Below are 7,608 nucleotides of genomic sequence, written 5' to 3'. Positions count from 1 at the left end.
AATTTAACACATGCATTCCTCATCAAACAGAAATCAGTTTAGTAATTAATCTCCCCTCCTCAGTTCAATTTGTTTTCTTGTATTAGTTTATCATAAATTACAAGATTGATTTTTACAACATTTTGTGTTGGTTGCCCTACATAAGAAAATAGCTTGTTATGGCTCAGCCCATGATTTCATGTCGATTAAGTGTCAAGGTGAGATTTGAACTTCTGTCTTATTGGGTCTAAATCTAGTCTTCAGTATAATATGCCATGTTCTCACTTTTTCTACGATAAAAATTACAGTGTCAGTTCAAAATGTTGTTTGAATGATTGCATAAAATGTCTCCTTTGACTTTCTTTTAATGTTGTTTAGAACAAATTGGCAAATGGGAAGGTGCAACATTGATTAGCTTATTTTCATGAAACAAAGTGCCTTGGATGCAAATGTTGAATATGAATCAAAAGTTCAGTTGTAATAACAAGGAAACACAAAAAGTACATATAGCCAGACTTAATGTTACACACAGAGGATGGGAGTGGGGTTTGTTCTTACTGGATTGACTTAGGATTTCCTCAGTGTGCTCTCTGGAAAGGATCAGAAACAGATGAACAAAAAGTTAGGTGAATTCATTAAATTCGAAATTATGGGGCAGTTAGGTGGTGCAGTGGATAGAACACCAGCCCTGAAATCAGGAGGACCTGAGTTCAAATCTGGCCTCAGACCAAACAGTTGACACTTACTAGCTGTGTGACCCTGGACAAGTCACTTAACCCCAATTGCCTAAAAAAAAAATTTGAAATTATGCTATATAAAAATCTGTCTCTTCAACATAAAAGTATATGATCACAAAGCTTTGTACAGTTGTTATGAAGGACTCAACAAAAGTAAATTATTAGTGAGGGTGATAATGGTTGGGGTGATGGGAAAATCTGAACAAAGTAAAGTATCACAAGCAGTATTAAAGTGTTGATTTCTGAATTTTTCATCTGCCTAAACAATGTTGACAAGACTTAGGGTGCTCCTTGTGCAGAGAGAAAGCATGAATAGAATGGGCAGAGCACTAGACTTGAAGTCAAGGAACCCAGGTTTAAATATTGACTACTCACTTATTATCTGTAGGACCATCAGCTATGTGATCATTTAATTTCTAAGAATCTCAGTTTCCTCATCTACAAAATGGGGAAATAATAGTTTGCATTCCCTATCTCACAGATCATTGAGAGGAATGCACTTTGTGAACCTTAAAGAATCACTTCAATATGAGCTGTTTATTGTTACTATTACTACTACCATTGGGCTTAGCTTTTCTGTCCAGAGGAGAAAAATAATTTAGAAAGTATTTTGAAACTCTATCATGGCATGTATGAAAGCAGGTACTTTTTATTTTTTTATTTTTATTTTTTTATCTCCAATGTCTGGCACATAGTAATCATGATAATAATTATAATAATAATCAGCATTTATATTGCACTTTAAGGTTTGCAAAGCATTTTACAAATATATCTCATTTTATCTTCACAACAACTCTGGGAGGAGCTTATTGATTGACTAATTTTACATTTACCTCATGTCAAGGCTCTGTGATTTTATTGGTGTGGGCACTCCCTGTACTACACAGATTGTGAGTTATCTATAACTTACTAGAAATGTCTTAGATTCTTGTTTGAGTCTCAGACTGGTTAAAGGGGACTTGCCCCTAGCCATATAGCTCATAAATGTCTGAGGCAGCATTGAAACCATGGTGTTCTAATGACAAATCCTGCATTTTACTCATGTTTCCTTGGCCATAAAGGAAAATCATCTTGCTGACATCTACCTCATAGAATTTTTGGGAAGCTCTACATGAGATAATACATATAAAGTATCTTGCAAATCTTAATGCACTATGTAAATGCCACCTATTATTATTAGCAATTAGGGTTGTACTCAGGAATGTGCTGGTAAATGTTTAAAAACTAGTTCTTTAAAAAATGCATGCATGATACACTTTAAAGTTAAATCTGAATTATTATTTTCCCCATTACTTTCTGAAATCTAGGCAATCAATGAAACTACAAATCAAGCCCTGATCTGTAGAGTATGCTGAGTTTTGAGGGAAATTTTGCACCATTAGGTCTTGAGATCTGGTATGAATTGGATCCAGCACAACCCTGATTAAGTAGTTGAAGGAACACGGAACCTGGAATCTAAACACTGGGGTTTAATTTCTAGCTCTATACAGTTCTGTGACCTTGTACAGTTAACTACTAGGAGTCTCAGCTTTTCCATTTATAAAATGATTATTTGACATAATTTCTAATTTAGAGCTTTTCCAGCTCTAAATCCTGTGATCCAATGGGTGGATTGTCAAACTCTTTTGACTGGTCAGTCATCAAATTCAGTTTGATTCCTGAATCATATTTTTTGGACCTGAGATAGGTGGTGGCTGAATAGTTTGTCCTTGAGTACCTAGAAGACTAGGTGTCTTCTCATTGCCTAGACTACTTCCTGTCTTGTTTATTATACTTACCTATGTTTACTGTATCTTCTCTAGTAGAATAGGCATGCCTTGAAAGTGAGGACTGCCAGTTTTAGTTTTGTATCTCCAGTACTTAGCTTAGTGACTTGTAAGTAGTAGAAGATAATCCATATAATCACAACCACTCAAATCTAATCTATTACAAAAGCCAGAAAGACCTGGGTTTAAGTGTGGCCTTTGACATATAGTGACTATATTATCCTGGGTAATTCTCTCAACCTCTCAATGTTCTGTGCAACTCTCTATAAGACTAATCATAGACTAATGAGCACCCACGTTGGCTGCAGCTCTTCCTCCTCTTCTTCTTGGTCCTCCTGCCCCTCACTGCCACCACCATGCCTGGAGGTCTGCTGCTCTGAGACTAGAACCCCAACTTCAAGGCAGACACCACCATCAGTCACATCTGTTTCCACAACTTCCTTGGAGACTCATGGAGCATTCTCTTCTCCCACCCTTGGGATTTTACTCCAGTGTGCACAACAGAGCTGGGCTGTGCTGCAAAACTGGCCCCAGAATTTGCGAAGTGGAATGATCACCCTTCTATTGACTCTGTCCAAGATCATCTTGCCTGGAGTAAGTATATCAATACATACAATGGAGACGAGTCCACAGAGAAGCTGCCTTACCCCATCATTGATAATCACAAATGGGACCTTACCATCAAGTTGGGCATGTTAGACTCAGATGAATGGGTGGGCAGGGCATGCCTCTGACAGCTTGTGTGGTATTTATTTTTGGCCCCAATAAGAAGCTGAAACTGTCTATCCTTTACCCAGTAACTACTGGCAGGAACTTTGATGAGATCCTCAGAGTGGTTGATTCCGTTCAATTGACTGCATACAAGAAGGTTGCTACTCCTGTTCACTAGAAATGTGGGGATAGAATCATGGTTGTTCCAACTATCTCTGAAGAGGAGGCCAAAAACTGTTTCCTAAAGGTATCTTTCTCAAAGAGCTCCCTTCAGGCAAGAAATACCTACAGTATACCCCTCAGCCATAGGTTATGCCGGGAAGACCATGCTGGGGTCTGGCTTGAAGATCTCCACCAGAAGGAATACCAACCTACCAATTATGTCTTCCTGCAGTAATTGATTTAAACATCTTGGGGTGATGAAAGTCAGGAGTTTTTGGGCTGTTCTACCAATGATGTATTAAATGAAAATGGCACTAAAAGTCACCAGTGATTCTTCTCCTTGTGCCTTTACCAGCATTTCACTTGGGTCATTGAACTCCCTTGTTGTTCTGCTGACTGTCTCTGGAATGGCACTGTTTGGGACTTAAATCTTTTTTTTGCTGAGGCAATTGGAGTTAAGTGACTTGCCCAGGGACAAGTGTCTGGTCTGAGACTGGATTTGAACTTAGGTCCTCCTGACTCCAGGGCTGATGCTCTATCCACTGCACCACATAGCTGCCCCAGGGACTTCAATCTTTGTGAGCTCTGTTGCATCCTCTCTCATCAGCCAACTAGTATGGTTGGCATTTAGGAAAGGGACTACTTAGGTGCACTACAGGAATAGGACTTCTTTAACTGACCTGATAGACAAATCATCTCTTTTTCTAATTATCCATTTGAGGAGACAATTTAACATGTCTGGTTTTGTGTTTCACCTCCCTAAGTTTATGACCAACAACTTGCAATAATGTAGGTGTTTCAGATAGTGTTCCCCCCCCCCAAATGTTGAGTATTCTAACCACAGTTAGAAAAGTCTTCGAGATTTTTCTCTTTCCGTCAGGTAACAGGGAAGCAGAATACAACCTTAAAATATTTTGTTAGAGTGGGCAAAAGAGCTTCCTAATTATGTTACAGTGTGTAGTTGAGACTACAGAGAAGCTGCACAGTGCCCGCTAAGTGATGTGAAGAATAGTGAAGGGCCCTTATTTACGGGTGCCTTTTTAAACAAGTTACGTATCTAGACATAGAAAATTGCTCTTAAATATTCATAATAAGATGAAAGCATGTATACTCAAGGGAAAGGAAAGGATAAAGATACCATTTCTTTATTATAAAATGTTGTCTCTGCAGTGGATTGTTTCCTGATATTTTGGCTTTAGGGGAGCCACAAATGAAAGTTTTTTGAAACTAAAAAAAAAGGACTAATCATATTTGAGATTGTCCCAATCTATACTTGTAAAGGAAATTTCCTCATCTGGGAGTTCTCTTGACTATTACCATTTCCTACAGAAATTTATACATGTAGAAACATCATCACAATAAGGAGTATGAATGAGCCCAATAAATGTTTTGATTCTCAAATATTTGATATGAAAAGGAGAACAACTTGGTCAACAAAAAACAATGGAAATGATTTTAAATTCATTTGCAAAATCTTACAGAGAAAGACAGCATAAAATTATAAGCAACATCTCCTCTTAAAAGAGCAAAGAACAGTAGTGGGAAAAAAGGAGCCTGTAGAAAACTTAGTATGAGACTCAGTTAAGCCAATCATTCTTTGTATGAATGTAGATAAATGAATATAGAAAGAAGGACAACAATTAAGTGAAATCATAAAATAAATCAATCAGTCTTTTCATTTATTATCTTTGTCTCCCCAGCTCCTACTACAGTGCTTGGTACACAGAATAGATATTTAATAAATGTGTTCAATTGAATTACATTGAGTTTCTATAAAGAACTAGTTCCATCATGAATGACTATGAAACTTGGAACATTTGAACTCTAACCCCTAAGTCCCCTAGTGTGCTAGGAAGTAAAAATATCATTATAGAAAATGAATATGGGAAGAGTAACTGGAAAAAACCAAGTGCAAACAGAAGAAGTCTATGTCAGAGGTGATTTCGGTACTTTTGAAGGGTTGATTCTCAAAGTATCTGAAAGGGAGGACAGTACTGAACAAGTGAAAAAAAAACCTCACAGGTCATTGAAAAGGCACCAATAATTACCAAAACTATTTTCTCATTTCTAAAAAAATCTTTAAAGAATGATAAACATATATATCTATGTTACCTTTATGAAACTATGAGAAGGGGACAGGCAGGTTTTTGCAGATGATTTTCTACAGTCACAGAATTAATCAAAAAGGTTTAGAAAGTAGATCATTGTTTGACTGTAGAAAAGCATTTGACTGAGTAGAACCAAATAAAAATGTAATCGTTCTCTTCTATCATTCCATGATGAATGCAACCACAGTAATAACTTTTTTTTTCAGTGATTCTCTTTAAATAACAAATGAGGTGTAAAACACGGATATATATGTATGTTGCCTTTGTAATGGAGGCAGTCCAAGACAGTCCAAATGGAAAAGATATTTTCTGTAGATGATGAGGTTCTGCAGATGTTCTTTTTTGCAGAAATATTGTGTAGATTCTTTGAACCTCTGAATGCTACAGAATCTCCTTAAGAAATTCACAAACACTCAAAAAGAGTTTACTAATCCAATATACACAAGAGAAACTAAAGGGATGAAGAATGTCCCTTATCAAGGCTAGGATATACAGTTGGATAGCCAACCTACAGATCTAGTTCACTAGTACATATACCTTAGATATTGCATAAGGATAGTGAATGTTTTCTATTCCCAAGCTGAATAGTATTTAGTTTCCAAATTGAATACAAAGAAGAGAGTGGGCTGGTTTGCATTTGGGAAACTGAGCAGTACTTTCAATGATGCCAGGCCATTCTCTGAAACAATAATATCCACAACCACCACTACAACAAAAACTCTTTTCTTTCTTTTGAACTCCCCTCTCCCCATTAACAATTCATTTTTTTCCCCCTTACACTCTACCCACCTCCTCAATGGGGGAAAATAAAACAAAACCCTTGTAACAAACATTCATAGTCAAGTGTGGTGGGTATACTCTGGACCTACCCCCCCAGAGCCAGGTTGGCTACATCTCCCCCTCAGGGTTTCATGAGGTAACCCTGGAATCATGATCAGCTACTTCGTTGATAAGAAATCTTAAGTCTTTCAGAGTTGTTTGTCTCTACAATGTTGTTGAAGAACTGTCTTTAATACCAGTGGTTTTCCAGTGAGAAGTAGCATCTCTTGGTAGCCTGGGATTATTGAAGCTGTTGATCAGTTACCCATATCATTCTGGAACTCAATGATTAGAGAGTGAAATAGGCCAGTCATGATAATAAGGAGGGATAACAGATTGGCAGATCTGAGTCTTGCCCCGGTACCTACTCAATATTAAAAGACCAAGGGAGTCTTCAAAATTTGAGTAGATCTTTTGTAAATGATTAATGGAAGATCATGTATAAGAGCTGTAGAGGAAGAAAAGGTATGGATGGATTGTAATCAATACCATTAGAGATGGTGGATATATTGGTAAGGTCAAGGAGCATTGAAATATAAATTTTTGGAGGGAAATATAGGATTGCACAAGAATCAAAATGAAACATTATTCTATGTGAACAGCTAAAATATTTTGGAAAGGACTACAGACTTTTACCCTTTCAGGACAACCAAAGTATATGGTCTTGTTGCACTATTGAGTTCCTCTCCTTGTTATATGAGTGAGATCAATTTAACTCAAATTTTAATAGTACATTAAGGTGGTAAAGGTTTTCTTTCATGGTATCCCTGTGGCAATGGTGGTACAATTTTATTTTTTCATCTTCATTTTACAGATAAGGGAATTGAGGCTGAGAGGTTAAGTGAGTTGCCCACAGTCATGTAGCTATAAAGTCATGGAGCTTGGACCCTTCAGTTCCCAATTTTCTATGATTCTAGGCCTTTATCTATGATCCCAGGCATGGTTTGTTTTTATATCCAAAGAGCCAACTATGAGATCTGTTGATGAGTTGTTCAGTTCAATGCTTTTCTTCATTTATCTCAGAATCCTGCTTTTCTTTTGCCTAAGTGTTCATTAACTTGTTTGCTTTGATGTGAGAAACAAAAGGAAGTGAAACTTGTCAATCATTGATAATACTTGTAACAATCTGACAAAAGATTTTTTAGGAGAGAAAATTATAACTTAAATTCTGAAATTAGAATTTAAGTTTAAAGACAAGCACTAGACTCATGACTTAATTGGTACAAGAAAGTCTTGGGTTAGGAAATTTCCCCTACCAATGCAGGTTAACACCTTATTCAACACTTACAGTTTTAGAGTTGTCTAGAGCACTGTTAAGTTTAAGTG

The 7,608-nt window shown here is 36.9% G+C and overlaps 1 pseudogene; it reads left to right on the top strand.

Moving 5' to 3' along the window:
* The first annotated feature begins 2,838 nt into the window (after nt 1-2,838).
* Nucleotides 2,839-3,502, top strand: LOC114046459 (annotated as a pseudogene).
* The last annotated feature ends 4,106 nt before the right edge of the window (nt 3,503-7,608 follow it).

The sequence above is a fragment of the Vombatus ursinus genome, unplaced genomic scaffold (assembly GCF_900497805.2).
Source record: "Vombatus ursinus unplaced genomic scaffold, bare-nosed wombat genome assembly UNPS02014784.1, whole genome shotgun sequence".
Lineage (NCBI taxonomy): Eukaryota > Metazoa > Chordata > Mammalia > Diprotodontia > Vombatidae > Vombatus > Vombatus ursinus.
The sequence above is the reverse complement of the archived record's forward strand: the minus strand, read 5'-3'. Positions and strand labels throughout refer to the sequence as shown.